This window comes from Neophocaena asiaeorientalis, unplaced genomic scaffold, assembly GCF_003031525.2.
Source record: "Neophocaena asiaeorientalis asiaeorientalis breed wild unplaced genomic scaffold, Neophocaena_asiaeorientalis_V1.1 scaffold174, whole genome shotgun sequence".
NCBI lineage: Eukaryota > Metazoa > Chordata > Mammalia > Artiodactyla > Phocoenidae > Neophocaena > Neophocaena asiaeorientalis.
The window spans coordinates 107,783-124,632 of NW_020174922.1; the positions used below are offsets into that span (position 1 = coordinate 107,783).

The window sequence follows — 16,850 nt, forward strand, 5'->3', positions numbered from 1 at the left end:
GTTTTTGCAAGTTGCAAAAAGGTAAATCTACGTGATCTTGCCACAAAAGAGAAATGTAATTATGTGAGGTGATGGAGGTGTTAACTAACCCTGTGTTAATTATTTTCTAATACAGATGTATTACATTAATTCACAGTATATCTTAAACTTACAGAACATTGTATGTCAGTTATATCTCAATAAACCCAGGAAAATTTAAAGAGGAGTAAATCACAGATCGTTTGTTATCCCCATATGATATCTCATCGATTCTCTTCTAAAACTATTTGAGTACTCTTTTCTTTTACCCCATAGGTACCTCATACAAACCTTTATGATTTCACTTATGACACTTAACTGAACCCTAAAACCTCCTCCTCCATGCGTGAGTTTTCCTGTTTAAATTATTTTTCTATACTCAAATCTTAGCCCAATAACTGGCACATATTATATGTTCAATAAACAATATTGGTAATGAATGAGGGAGAGAGAAGAGTTCCGATGGACACGTGTAAATGTCAAAAGAAGGGAAGTGAATAGTGTCAAAATACATTGAGTAATGAATGAGGCTGGAAGGGAAAGGGAATTGAGATGTAGGTTGTGTACAAGTGCTGGAAACTTTCAGCTGCATGATACTGTCAAAATGCTCATGTTGTTATTATCCAATTCCAAAAATCTATTGTAAAGATACTAATCAATATGTGGGAAATGTGGAAATGTGGGATATTAAAACGAACAGTGTAGAGATTTGCACTAGGTGATTTTCTCGTTGACTTACGAACATTATCAGCCAGTTTAGAACAAAAGAAACTAACATCTCTTTGTAAGTATTGATCAGTCTATAAAAAAACCTTCACAAGTAAGAGATATTTGCTGGGTTAAGGCATATTTCTTACCTTTGTAAGTATTGATCAGTCTATAAAAAAACCTTCACAAGTAAGAGATATTTGCTGGGTTAAGGCATATTTCTTACCTTTGTAAGTATTGATCAGTCTATAAAAAAACCTTCACAAGTAAGAGATATTTGCTGGGTTAAGGCATATTTCTTACTCTTCCGAGATCGTGTTGTATAGGATTCATACTTTTCCTATCGTCACTCTTACAAAATGGGTAATTGGCCACCTAAGTTGACTTACTCCTTGAGTTTAGCGTGCTCACAGGAGGTGTCTTTTGTTCAAACACTATTGAATCCAAAGATCAATCTTCAGAATGCATCTTTTCTGGGTTGGACTTGAGAGAAACCCTAAATGACACTAGCACCCAAGCAGCTGTTGTATGAAGAGCGATGAAATAGTAGTGTTAGAAGTGCAATTTTCAGTGTATAAGCGTAACTGAGTTTGCAGGAAAACTAATACAGCAGACAAATAGGTTTATGAAGGACCTGCAATAAGAGATCGAATAGCTATGACTGAAATGTGGCTATGATCTGATCACGATGGAAACTGAAAAACCCTGAAGAAATATATATTATTACTCTGTCTAAAGGTCAGAGAATGAAGTTCTCATGAGTACCATAGCAAGAGGGTCTGATGTCTTTTGTGTTAATAATGTGATTTTTAAAATTTTGTTTTGATCATGATAAGCCTACTTGAGCTAGCATAGTACATTAAGAAAAAGAACGCTTCAATACATACACTAAGTTTTAGGTGGCATGTATATACAAAATATCCTTTAAGTAGAAACTCTCTGTATTCCAATATGGCTAAAGTCTGAAATAGTATTTTAGTACTGTAGGTCACTGGCTCTTCATCAAGATACATTACACTTTCTGTGACTTGGGGCGAGTAACTTTGGGCGAGTATCTCTGGGCAAGAAATTCTTTAAGCCTCTGCCCATTTGTGAAACCAGGTAAAACTTCTCACACTGAATGCCTTCCAGCAGATTAAATGGTGTCTATTACAAAGACTGACATATGAATGTTTGAATAATAGTTACAACAGATATTCTCATTTGACTGATCAGAAACCACGTCCCAACCAACTTTTCCCTTACTGGCTTTTAGAAGAGAGCCAGGAAATGTAAATGCTCGTATTTCCAGCATTATTACAGCTGTGAGCAGGCTTTTGATACTGTTCTGGACAGTAATATATAGAAAAGTTTGGGGTGGGGGGCAAAAGCAAGGGGTTCTGGAAAATCTCCAATGAGAGGGATCAGAAAGGATTGATATCACTCCTACCCTGGCCCCCAACACATCTCCATTCTTAATTCCTATGTTGAATAATGGCTTCATTTTCACAGTCGTGTCAGCGTTCTGCTGATAAAGATAGAAAGACTAACGGGATCACAGAGATAATACAGGATCACACTCGATTCAGCCCCATCCACTGGGTTCCAGGTTGCAGTGCTAAATCTTTATTGGAGGAGCTGCTGTTGCTGCCCTGGGCTTCACTCCTTGAGTCCCAAGTCATGCTTCAACTGCCATTATCAGGACTATGCTGCTGCCTCCTTACCACCCACCGACCACTTTCCAGGTTGCAGCTCTGAGTAGCCATTGCCAAGGCCGCTGCTACTGCCCTGAACACCACCCCTCATCCAAGATTAAGATGCTAAACTGTCATTGCTGAGAAGGGCTCTTGCTGCCCTAAGCCCCACCCTCTGGGGTTCCAGGTTATATCTGTGACCCATTCTTGCCAGAGGAGCTGCCACTACCCAGAGCCCTACCCCCATGGCAGGTTGAGGTGCTGACACATTCTTACTGAGAATGAGCTGCCACCGTTCTGGACCCTACCCGCAGGTCCTGAGTTGTGGCTCTGAACTGTCACTACCAGAGCCATGCTGCCACTGCTCTATGCCCGGCACCCCAGGTCCTGACATGTAGCTTTAACAGACTACCATGTGAATTGTGTTGCTGCTATCCTGTGACTGACCCCTGGGACCAGAGTTGTGACTTTGACATACTACTGTCCCCCAGCTGTCCCTACTACTGCACCCTGCCTTCTGGGTCCAAGTCACCACTGCAACTTCTCATCCCAGGGCATGTGACACTGCTGCAATCCCCTCACTCTCACCAGCTGGATTCGCAGTGGTAATCCCCTGAAACCCAGGTATTGGTTCTACAGGACATCTGCACACACCCCACTCTCACCAGCTGGATTCGCAGTGGTAATCCCCTGAAACCCAGGTATTGGTTCTACAGGACATCTGCACACACCCTTATCCTAGACACGAGTGCCACCGTCATAGCGAATGCACCTGTGCATCAGGACCCAGGCACTGCGGTAGTCCCACATATGCCTGATGCTAGGATCCTGGCTCCAATACTGCTTTGTGGATTCTGAGCTTCAGCATGCCAACCCATTCTCCAAGAAAGATCCCCTTGGATATAACCTCCTCCCATGGGCGAACATAAAAAAACAAAATAAAATTTAAAAAGGGGCAAAGAGGAAGACCTCAGCATCGAAAGATCTGAATAGCCCTACCTGCCATTCCAACCTGCACGTCCTCTGCAGCCTTGGCCAAGAAGACCCCCCACCACCATCTGACCGACATCAATCTCAACCAGCAGAGTGGCATGGGGACTGTGCCAATGTGACTTCCCAGGAACAAAAGATGCTGCATCCCACCCAGCTAGCACCCTTACAGCCACCTCCAGGTGAATGTCTTTCCTTACTAAAGTCAGTCCAGAAAGACTGAAAGAGACGAATGTGCCCTCAAATGCAGAGATACCAGTAATACTCCAACAACTGACCCAAGGATACAATCTGCACATTATGTGAGAAAGAATTGAAAACAATTTTAAGGAAGCTCAGCAAGATTCAGGACAACACAGATACACAAATCAATGAACTCAGGAAATAATACATGACTGAAATAAGAAATTCAATAAAAAATAGAATTCATAAAAAAGAGAGACAAAAATAAATTCTGGAGATGAAGAATACAATAAGTAAAATGAAAAATGCAATACACAGCTTCAAATGTAGTCTCAATCAGGCAATAGAAAGAATCCGTGAGCTTGAAGACGTTTCCTGATATCATTTAATCAGAGGAAAATAAAGAAACCAGCAGGAAAAAGCGTGAAGAAAGCCTATGTGAGCTTGGGACCAGATCAACAGAAACATTATGGGAGTCCCAGAAGGAGAAGAGAGGGAGAAAGGGAAAGAAACTTCAGATAAATAATGGCTAAAACCTTCTTAAATCTAGGGTGACAGATGTCCATCCAGATACAGGTGCCATACAAGAAATGCTAAAGAATGATCTTCAAGGTAATACAAAAGTATGCTAATTAATAACACAAGAACATACAAAACTATAAAATTTACTGGTAAGGTAAATATGTCGTCAAATTCAAAATACTCTCATACTGCCATGGTAGTGTATAAGTCACTTTGAAATCTACCATATAGGTCAACAGAAGAAAGTTTTGAAAATAGGTATATCTCCAATATTATATTAATGGAAGCAATATAAAAAGATGAAAATTGGGAACTCAACATAAATTGGGTGGGGATAGATTGGGAGTTGGGGATTGACATGTATACACTGCTATATTTAAAATACATAACCTACAAGGACCTACTGTAGAGCCCAGGGAACTCTGCTCAATATTCTGTAATAACCTAAATAGGAAAATAATTAGAAAAAGAGTAGATACATGTATGTGTATAGCTGAATCACTTTGCGGTACATCTGAACCTAACACACCATTTTTAATCAACTATGCTCCAAAATGAAATAAAAATTTAAAAATCTGTGGCGGTGGCAAGTAAATGGGTAAAACTTTCTTGTGCAATGAAGTTGTTATCAGCTTAAAATAGATGGTTATAAACCTATAAGCTGATTTATTAAAGACTCATGGTAACCACCAAGCAAAAACCTAAAATAGACATACAAGTGGTAAAGAGAAAAGAGTCAAAGCAAACCACTTCAAAATATCACCAACAGAAAAAAAATTAGGAAGAAAAAAAACTAAGGAATTACAAAACGATCAGAGAGCCGTGAACAAAATAATGATAGGAAGTGTTTATCTATCCATAATAACTTTAAATATTACTGGTTTAAATTCTCCAATTAAAAGACATAGAGAGACTGAATGTATTACAAACAAGACCCATTTATATGCTGCCTACAAGAGACGCACTTCAGTTTTAAATATACTCACAAGCTGAAAGTAAAGTGATGAAAAAAAGATATTTCAAGCAAACAGAAACCCAAAGAGAATAGGGTAGCTATACTTTTCAGAAAAAAGAGTCTAAGTTAAACTGTCATAAGAGACAATGAAGGTCATTATATAATGATAAAGGGGTCAATTTATCAGAAGGAGATAACAATGGTAAACACATACTCTCTAATAACGGAGCACCTAGGTATATTAAACAATCATTAACAGAAATGAAGGGAGAAAGAGACAGCAATGCAATGATAGTCGAGTACTTCAATACCTGGCTTTAAACACTGGCGAGATCATCCAGACAAATTAAATAAGGAAATAATGGACTTGAATGATACTTTAGATGAAATGCCCTAACAGACACATAAAGAACATTCTACCCAACAACAGCAGAAAATACATTCTTCTCAAACGCACACAGAACATTCTCCAGGAAAGATCACATGAGAGGTGATCTTTACACAATATGTCTTAACAAGTTGAGGTCATTCTAAGTGTGTTTTCTGACCACGTGATATGAAACTAGAAATCAATCAGAGGAGGAAACCTGGAAAATTCACAAATCTGTGGAAATTAAAAAATATAAACCTGAACAACCAATGGGTCAAATAAGAAATTAAAAGGCAAATCAAGAAATATCTTGAAACAAACAAAAATGGGAGCATAACATAGCTAAACCTATGGGATGTTGCAAAAGGATTTCTGAGAGGGAAGTTTATATTGATAAACACATTCAGAAACAAGAAAAATCTCAAACTCGCTTGACGTTTCCATGAACTAGAAAGTTTCTGTTCAACATAGTACTAGAAGTCCTAGCCAGAATAATTAGTCCAGAAAATGAAAGGCATGCATATTTGCTTGGAAGAAGTAAAATTTTCTCTGTTTGCAGATGACAAACTCTACTAAAAACCGTTAGAACTAATGAATTCTGTAAAATTGCAGCGTACAAAATGAACGTACAGAAACTGATTGCATTTCTGTACACTAACAACACATTACCTGAAAGAAATTATGAAAGCAATCCCACTTATAATAGCATAAAAATACTTAGAAGTATACTTAACCAAGGAGGTGAAAGACTTGCACGCTAAAAATGATAAAACATTGATAAAAAGAGATTGAAGAAGACCCCCCCAAAATGGAAAGATCCATGTTCCTGTATTGAAAGAATTAATATTTTGAAAATGTCTACACTACTCAAAAGTGATCTATAGATTTAATGAATTCCCAATCAAAATTCCAATGTGTTTTACAGAAATAGACAAACTATCCTGAAATTTGTCTGGAACTACAAAGGGCTCCCATAGCCAAAGCAATCCTGAGAAAGAACAAATTGGAAGCATCATAATACCTTATTTCAAGCTAGATTACTGAGCTTTAGTAGCCACAACAGTATGGTATACGTACAAAACCAGACACATAGATAAATGGAACAGAGTAGAAAGCCCAGAAATAAACCCACACATATACGGTCAATTAATTACGATGACGGAGCCAAGCATGACTAAGTGAAATAAGTCAGACAGAGAGGGACAAACACTGTATGATCTCACTTATATGTGGAATCTTAAAAAAAAAAAAAAAAAAAAAAAGGAAGGTGAGATCAGATCTTTGGTCACCAGAAGAGGCAGGGGGTAGGGAGAGAGGAAATAGGAGAAAGGTGGTCAGAAGTTACAAACCTCCAGTTTCAACATAAATAAGTACTAGGGATGTAATGCACAACATGATGACTCTAGTTAACACTGCTGTATCGTATATATGACGATTGTTAAGAGAGTAAATCCTAAGAGTTCTCACCACAAGGAATTATTTTTTCTTGTTTTGTCTTCTGCGTATTCTATCTATATGAGATGATGGATGCTAACTATACACTTATACCAGTAAATAATTTAACACTATATGTAAGTCAAACCATTATGACATATACCTTAAACTTATACAGTGATATATAAAAATTATATCTCAATAAACCTGGAGGGACAAAACCTAAAAAACAAATGTTGGTAAGGATGAGGAGAAAAGAGAACCCTTGAACACTGTTGGTGGGAACGTAAACTGTGCAGCCACTATTGGAACACCATGGAGGTTCCACAAAAGATTAAAAATTTAATTACCATATGATCCTGCAATCCCACTCCTTGGTATGTAACGAAAGAAACTGAAATCAATTTCAGTTTCAGTCAATATCCCTCGAAGGGATATCTGCACACCCATGTTCAGTGCAGCGTTATTTATACTAGCCAAGCTAGAGAAACAACCTAAGGGTCCAATTACAGATGAATAAAGAAGATGTGGTATATATACAATGACTTATTATCCAACCCTGAGAAAGAAGGAAATTCTGCCCTTTGCCAACAACATGGATAGAACCTGAAGGCAACCTAAGTGAGGTAAGTCAGACAGAGAAAGGAAATATTGTGTGGTAACATTTATAGGTGGAATCTCAAAGAAAACTGAACTTGTGAAAACAGAGAAATGGGGACGAGGTGACGAGGGGCTGGGGGAATTAGGGAGATGCTGTTTTAAGAGTACTAACTTACAACTAGTAGGTAAATAAGTTCGGGGGAGCTAATGCACAACATACTATATCATAAACTTTAAAGTTGCTAAGAGACTAACTCTTCTCAACCCAAAAAAGAAATGATAAAAGTGTGCCATGATAAACGTGTTAGCTACTGTTACTGTAGTAATTATATTCAATATATAAATGTATCACCAACATGTTATACAACACTATGTTATGGTCAATTATATATCAATTAAAAAAAAAAAAAGAGTCCAGGAACTGTAAATGCTCTTTTTTCCAGTCTTACTATGGCTGGGAATAGGCATAATTTTCAGGGCAATAATGGATAGAAAAGTTTGGGGGTAGAGAAAGGGAAAGTGTTCGAAAAAATCTCTGAGGAAGGGATCAGAAATGGTTGATGCCACTCTTCCCCCACCCCTCCAACACACACTTACCTCCATTCTGCCTTTGTTGAATGATGCCTTATTGTTCAGTGTTGCGGCAGGATTCTACTGATAAAAATAAAAGGATAACAGAATTAGAGATACCAGTCAATTCATCATTAAGTCGACTGGAACTGATTATTCACAAAAATGAATAGTTTCTATTTTAAACCACTTTAAGTAAGGTTTTCTGCTACACAGAGCTAAATCCAAGCCAAATTGATAAAATGGCTAATTGTAATATTACTTTTCTAGGGAAAAACCTCTCTGTAGTGATAACATCTTCACCTTCCCAATTAAAAACATGGATTGCGTGCTCAACACAGAACACTCTGAGAGATGAATGGCAGCATTGATATTTTCACTAAAAATGGAAATAGTGTTATAGGATTGTATATATTAACATTAAATATCAGGAAGAGTATACATTAAAGATGTTACAGCAAACATCTCTTGACTGTTTTCTCCATTATGCAGAAATGAAAACAAATAGCTTTCCAATTTTATATACTACTCAAGGTATTAATTAAAATTATGACTTTTGATTTACACTGACTATAACCATATTTAAAACACTTACACACTAATATCTTATATGTGACCATATCACAGTTTTAGAGCGTATGAGTTTATATTCGTTAGAACTGACTAGTTATTACTGCAAGGTTTGACCCTACCATGTTAAACCAAGGATTTCTTTACAATTTCCTGATAGCACATGAGAGATGTAGAGAGTCTCATACTGAACTTTAAATACTTTGGAGAAGAAGCAACACACATCATTTCACTTGCCATATTGTCGAGAACTAGTCAGAGGCCCACGTAAAACTACAAGCGTTCAAGTCAATGTGTTCCTGTATGTGCCTCAAAGCACAGGAGGCTCAGATACTGATGAGTTAGCAATATCTATCCAAGGGCCTAAATATTAACTAAATTGGCCTAACCCAACTAAATGAGCTAACCAGTGTTCTTGTAATAATTTAACTTTTAATAATTGTCATCTTTTAAATTGGTTATCCAGGGACAAACAATCAAAACAAGCCCAAACAGTGGATATTAGAATATTCAGTGTTCTATCAAGCACCCTCTGAAATATTGTATATCTTATAATGATGAGTGGCATTTCTTTTAATAAATGATAGAGTTATTTAACATCTGAACTGCTTTGGTTTCTTTCCTTTACTAGTCTCAAAATTACCTACCAAGTTGGAGAGCATAGTTTGAGCAATATTTGTCCCGTATCAAAATATTTTACCAACTGCACAGCACCTTTCAATCAGTTCGTTCTGGATCAGGACTATCAACACACTTTCTAAATCATACTTTCTTTATATTAGCATAAAAAAATCTGACCTCTGACCTGACGATACAAACTCCTTGCCTAATACGAGCTTTGATTTTTCTCTCCTATATCTAAATCTTTGTATAAATTCTTAAATGGTGGAAGAAGAGATACACAGGTAAATTCAGAGATATATACTTTACTATGTAAATTTTAATGGCTTTAAATTTAAAATTAAATCACTTTATTTGTAAATGAACTAAATGCTCCAATCAAAAGACACAGGGTGGCTATTATCAAAAAGTCTACAAATAGAAAAGGTTGGCAAGGATGTGGAATAAAGGGAACTTCTGTACACTGCTGGGGTGAATGTAAATTGGTGCAGCCACTATGGAAAACACTATGGAGGTTCCTCAAAAAACTAAAAATAGAACTATCATATGATCCAGCAACTTCACTCATGGGTATATCTCCAAAGAAAACAAAAACGGTAATTTGAAAAGATACATGCATCCCAGTGTTCATAGCTGCACTATTTAAAATAGCCAAGTATGGAAGCAACCCAAACACCATCAAAAGATAATCATCTTTTGATTTAAGTTTAAGAATTGGTTTAAGAATTGATTGGTTTAAGATAAGATATATAGATAGATAGATATATAATGGAATATTACTCAGTCATAAAAAAGAATGAAATTCTGCCACTTACAACAATGACTCTGCCACTTACAACAATGTGGATAGACCTAGAAGGTATTATGCTTAGTGAAGTAAGTCATACAGAGAAAGGCAAATACTGTATGATCTCACATATATTTGAAATCTAAAAAATAAACAAAGGAATACACAAAAACAAAAACAAACTCACAGGTATAGAGAACAAACTAGTAATTACCAGAGGAGAGAGGGAAGGGGGAGGGACAAATAGGAATAGGGAATTAAGAGGTACAAACTACTATGTATAAAATAAATAAATGCCAAGGATATATTGTGTAGCACAGGGAAATATAGCCATTATTTTGTAATAGCTTTAAATGGCGTATAGTCTATAAAAATATTAAATCACTATGTTGTACACCTAAAACTAATATTGTAACTCAGCTATATTTCAATTTAAAAATAAAACAAAAATGACAATGAGTGTTTCTGTGCTATATCCTTTTACATTTTAAATACTAAAACCATTTAAATGAGAATCCTCCTTTTTCCAACGATGTAATAACAAGGACATGACTTACCCTATGCCTGAAATAAGTAAAAAAATTAGACAAAATATTTTAAAAAACTATAGTTTTAGATATGCTGAACCTCAGACAATAATGAATAGTGACCCATGAGAAATACAGAAGAAGCCTGGGAACCTTATGACTGTCCCAGCCTACTGCCTTGAGAGAGTTTACAGGCTGAAATACTGGTGGAAGAAACTCAGATGTAGCCTGGTGGATACTCTGAAATGAGGAAAGAAGAGGAGATCCACAGAGATCAAGACAGTTAGAGTTCACAGGAAGAGGGCTGAGGAAGAGAGAGCTGAACAGAAAGAGAACTCTGGAGATATGCATAGATCAGGAGAGTACTAATCAGTCAATGTATGTGAGGCAACTACCAAAAGCAGGGTAAAAACTTCTGAAAATATTAGAGAACAGTGTCAGGCACTCAGGGCCAGGAATAGAGCCTGTTCCCCCACCACCACCAAAAAAAAAAAACTTGAGAATTTCTCAAGGAATTGGGTAGAATACTCAAGAAGGTCTTGCCTTATTACTGAGAAACACTTAACCCTAGACTGAGCGGTCATTTGGATTGCCCTAATAAATCATAAAATCAGATCAAAAAGGATCACCCTGTTTTAAGTAATGCAACTGCATTTTAGAAAAGGGCTGAAGAATTTTTACAGGAATACCGACATATCCAGTACAGGGGGGAAGATTATCTTTAAGGTTTTCCCATCCCCATCCTCTCCGCATAAAGAAACCTCAGGAGGTAACTGAGGGAGACTTCATCCCAGTGTCTCAGATAAGCAGACCTAGGAATGAAGGTGTCTGAGATAGGAATGTAAATATGGCATGGCTGGCCAGGGGAGCTTAAGACTTTGACAGCAATTCCCATCTGAGATTGAAATACACTGTGCATCAGACTCTGAATGCTTTGCAAATGAATCCTACAGAATATTTATGTAAGGAATTCTACCAATTCTACACTAATTCGTCCAGAAAAAGTTGAAGCTGAGGAAATACTTTCCAACACATTCTTTGAGGCAAGATTTACCCTGATACCAATTTTAGACAAACACACTCCAATGAGAGAAAACTATAGACTAATATTCACAGAAGCAAAGATTCTAAACAAAGTTTTAGCAAACTAAATCCAGCAATATATACAAAGGATAACATATCATAATCAAGTGGGGTTTAATACCAGGAACACAGGTTTGGATTTAATATTGGAAAAATCAATCAATGTCATTCACCATAATAGCAAACTGAAAATTAAAATCCATAGTTATTATAAAAATGTAAGGAAAAGCATCTGAGAATATCCAACATCAATTCCTGAAAGCAAGTCTCTGTAAAATATACATGAATAGAAGGTAATTTCCTCAATAGTAAAGGAAATCTATGAAACACCAACAGCTAACTTCAGACTTGATGGTAAAGGGCTGAATGTTTTTCCACTGAAAATCAGGAATGAGAAAAGGATGTTTATAACGATAAGCATCTTGTCGAGGGTGCTGTCCATGGTGGCATTTATGTAGTAGTGGCAGAACCAGTGGTGCTCTATCTATCCAGAATACTCCTGTGGCCTATGCTCTCACTGCCTAACCTCTTTTGCTTCCTGTGTATTTTATGAGATTGGGGAACCAATCTTCCTATCATGTCTGTGTGCATTGGTTAGCTAGAGTTTGTGAACATTGGAGGCATCCAAAGATTCTTATCCAAAATTTAAATTTACTTAGATGGACAATCATACTAATAGCTATTTTCATTTTTTAATTCTTAAAATTTTTTAAAATATATTATGTATTAAAAAAAATTAAAGCAGCAACATATAAAATTATGTAATTTTAAAGAATGGAGAGTCAATATGGCAGAGTTGCACTGACCTTTTATAAACGCACATTAGATTCATATCTTGACTCTAACCAAACATATTGAGATACAAGAACTCAATTTTCCTATCTATAAAATGAAGAAAAATGCTTACCTTTTGCTGTCATTGAATTAACTAAACTCTATACAAAATTTAAATAATAATATGTTTTTTGGGACATTGAAAGCATCTAACAAGCAGTGAGAGGTGTGTGTGTGTGTGTGTGTGTGTGTGTGTGTGTGTGTTGTTTAAGGTGGCATAGTAACACCCCCTCCTCCCCAAACAATTGAGCAGCATATCTCCTCCAAAAACAATTCAAAATCGAACTATGGCTATAAGGAGTAAAAAAGCACTAAAAATGTAGTCAGGCATCAGTTTGCAAACATTCATGACTCTGAATGTTAGAAATGTGGACACTTGGGGTGAGGGTGCGGAGAGGTGGAATCAAATTAAGCATAAAACATGTGAGCTCAGAATCCAGTTCACTCAGCAGAATTTTGGACATTCAAGACCATTACCGTGTTATTTTTATAGTCTCTTGAACTATTCTTCTTTTCTGTGGGAAAAATTCAGAATTTTTTCAATAAAATACCAAGCTTCACAATCACTTTTTGAGTTGTACATATATGTGGAGATTTAGAATGTTTGCCTTTATTTCCAGGTTATAGAAAGGTACAGGGAGAGTAGAAATGCTTGAATGTAAGTCTATCACCTTCTCCGTTTATGACTTAGAAAGGCATATTGTGATTCCTTCATCTCTGAAGTGATGAAGGCACATCAACTTATTTCCTGAGAAGATGTAAAAAATGTTCCTGCATGGAGTGTGTGAAAGTCTGAGAATGTACTACATACCCAGTTGGTACAAGTAGTTTTTTCACAGATCATTTCAGTGCTTTAACTTTCAGTCAGTGCTTAAGATCTCAAGCTTATCAATGGAAATCATAATGTTACAGGAAGCCTGGTATGGTGGTAAAGCACTGACTTACAACTTTAGGATCTTGGGTTCAGTCTCAACTCTACCAATACCATGCTACTGCTCTCAAATAGGTTCAAGAATATAAAAATGTGGCATTAGACTCCCACTTTTTAAAAACTCATCCCAGCAGGTAGCCTCAGGATATACTGAGGATGAGTTTTGTGTGAGTCAGCACACAAAATATAGATGTAGACCTATTTTCTTTCTATGTTAATGTTAGGGTGGCTTGAATTTTTATTTAATTTGTGAAAACTCTGAAGGGTCTTTGTTGACACTGTGGAAACACATTACAAATTGTCACATGCAGTCTCTGATATGTTAATTCCTTAAGGATTCATGTACTGTCTATTCCTATTTTCCTACTTTCCTTTTTGAAAATTAAAGAAGAAAAATGATTGAGCACAGAGATAAAATGAATGCATAAGTATAATTCTGATAAGAATCAAAGAACAATAAGGAAATGTATGGCATTTGCATTTGGAAATGCTTCTCCACAGAGGAAGTGTTAGAGATTTTTAGTAAGAAGAGGTCTGACCTAAGTAGACATTTCTCCAAAGAAGATATACAGATTGCCAACAAACATTTGAAAGGATGCTCAACATCATTAATCATTAGAGAAATGCAGATCAAAACTACAATGAGGTATCACCTCACACCAGTCAGAAGGGCCATCATCAAAAAATCTAGAAACAATAAATGCTGGAGAGGGTGTGGAGAAAAGGGAACCCTCTTGCACTGTTGGTGGGAATGTAAATTGATACAGCCACTATGGAGAACAGTATGGAGGTTCCTTAAAAAACTAAAAATAGAATTACCATATGATCCAGCAATCCCACTACTGGGCATATACCCTGAGATTCAAAGAGAGTCATGGACCACAATGTTCATTGCAGCACTATAACCAGGACATGGAAGCAACCTAAGTGTCCATTGACAGAGGAATGGATAAAGAAGACGTGGCACATATATACAATGGAATATTACTCAGCCATAAAAAAAACAAAATCGTTATTTGCAGTGAGGTGGATGGACCTAGACACTGTCATACAGAGTGAAGTAACTCAGAAAGAGAAAAACAAATACTGTATGCTAACACATATATATGGAATCTAAAAAAAAAAAAGGTTCTGAAGAACCTAGGGGCAGGACAGGAATAAAGATGCAGATGTAGAGAATGGACTTGAGGACACGGGGAGGCAGAAGGGTAAGCTGGGATGAAGTAAGAGAGTGGCATGGACATATATACGCTACCAAGTGTAAAATAGCTAGTGGGGAGCAGCCTCATGGCACAGGGAGATCAGCTCGGTGCTCTGTGTCCACTTAGAGGAGTGGGATAGGGAGGGTGGGAGGGAGATGCAAGAGGGAGGAGAAATGGGGAGATATATATATATATATGTATGTATGTATGTATATGTATAGCTGATTCACTTTGTTAGACAGCAGAAACTAACACACCACTGTAAAGCAATTATACTCCAATAAAGATATGAAAAAAAAAGAGGTCTGAATCAAAAACAGAATCATATATATCATAAAGTAGAGTGTTAGAGACAAGTTTATTGAGACATTTGTGGATAATTTTATTTATATATACATAGTTGAAATTTTTTAATAAGAAAACAAATAGGAAATTTCAGAAAAGAGTGGATTCTCTGTGTTTTCTCAGAATTTTCAAGTCAAAACATATGGACCATTTTAAAAATTAAATATAAAGAATATTATTTACTTCTTTCAGACAGTTGTTCAAATATCACTTTATTTGTGAAGTATTTTCTGACTACTCTGCTTAAAATTACATAGATACCTTATCTCACTTTCCTGGCTCTGTTTGCTTTCTTCTCCATAGCACTGGTTATCTACTATTTTATACATTATACTTTATAAGTTCATCTTCCCACAATTAATATGTGAGGTCTATAAAAACAGACTTGTATTCGGTCCTCTCTTTTGCCTTAAAACAGTGACTGGCGCAAACTAACCTCAGAAAAATATTTGATAAATGAATGAATCAAACAATTATCTGAACTGTATAAGGTGCATTAAAAACTTATTTAAGTTAGTCTTCCCAACAACCCTTGGGACATTACTCTCCTCTCAGTTTTTACAGAAGAAAGTGAATCTTACAGAGTTTAGCTGCCCAAGATTATACACATATTAAGTGTTGACTTCAGAGCTGTGACTCGAAATACATAAATCTGATTCTAAAGCTTATAATCTTGTCCAGTAATCTCAATATTTCTGCAACAAAATTCGTAGAATGATAAAATTAGAATGGATTCATCCAGAATTTGGCTAACACTAATCATGTTATTCCTAATTGAGATGGTATATAGGCTCTTTTACTTTTAGTCATATTAGCCAATAAATATAACTATTGTAATATATAAGGGCAAGGTACTAAAAATATTACCATGCAGGAAATGTATAATGATCAGAAAAATTATCTTTTTTGGTTCTGCTATACTATTAATACCACTTTTTGAAAAAGGAAAAAAATACTTCTTACTTATACTTTTTCTCTTTGTACATTTAATGCCAGAATAGAATCTTTAGAGAGCACCATAATTAAGTCTATATCACAAAACTCCAATTTAGTTATTTCTAATAAAGGATAACCGTAAATACTTCTTTTATATGCAGCAGTCACCTTTAAAATGGAAAAAAAAATCTGTAGTTACAGGTGGAACAGGGCAACACATCAATTCTTGAGTATCATGGAAAGTAAGTATTTTTGATAGATTTTAAAAATGTGTTGGATTTTTCTTTTCTCTTTCTTTCCCTATAAGTACACTATATATACCAAGACTATGCAGCCAATTCATGGAAATTCCAATTCCTTTAAAAAAGTGAAACAGCTTATGTCATGAATCTCTCTTAATTAAGAGATATATTGTTGATAGAGACAACCTGGTAATATGTGGAACCATAAACACAAAATTTGCACATTTACCACTCTTTCACGTTTATCCTTGAAAAAGAAGTTCTGGAGTTTGTTTGCATGATTGGACTAGAAAATTTAAGGATTAAGATTAGTGAGATGGACTGTGGGAATTTCAAATTTACCTGTTTTGGCGACTCTTACTATTTGTGAACTCCTTATGATTCTGTTTCAGGTTTCCCAAGAGAGAATTTCTCCTTCCGTGTCATACTAGTAAAGTTCTATTAAATTAAAACTGGCTTTATCTACAGTGTGAGTTAACAAATGGGACACTAGCCTTTGAGTACTGCTTTTCACAAGGATTGTCAGCCAAAATGGTCAAAACCCTACATCAAAAAGACGCACACAGGCTTCCCTGGTGGCGCAGTGGTTGAGAGTCCGCCTGCCGATGCAGGGGACACGGGTTCGTGCCCCGGTGCAGGAGGATCCCACATGCCGCGGAGCGGCTGGGCCCGTGAGCCATGGCCGCTGGGCCTGCGCGTCCAGAGCCTGTGCTCTGCAACGGGAGAAGGCACAACAGTGAGAGGCCCGC

General features: G+C 36.5%; 1 long non-coding RNA gene across 1 annotated transcript in view; it reads right to left on the minus strand.

Moving 5' to 3' along the window:
• The window catches only part of LOC112410073 (uncharacterized), a 55,023-nt gene that overhangs the window by 9,189 nt on the left and 28,984 nt on the right, over positions 1–16,850 (minus strand). Inside the window, exon 3 of the long non-coding RNA XR_003005321.1 lies at positions 8,051–8,104. This is a non-coding gene — a long non-coding RNA (uncharacterized LOC112410073). The remainder of the gene's footprint in view (positions 1–8,050; positions 8,105–16,850) is intronic.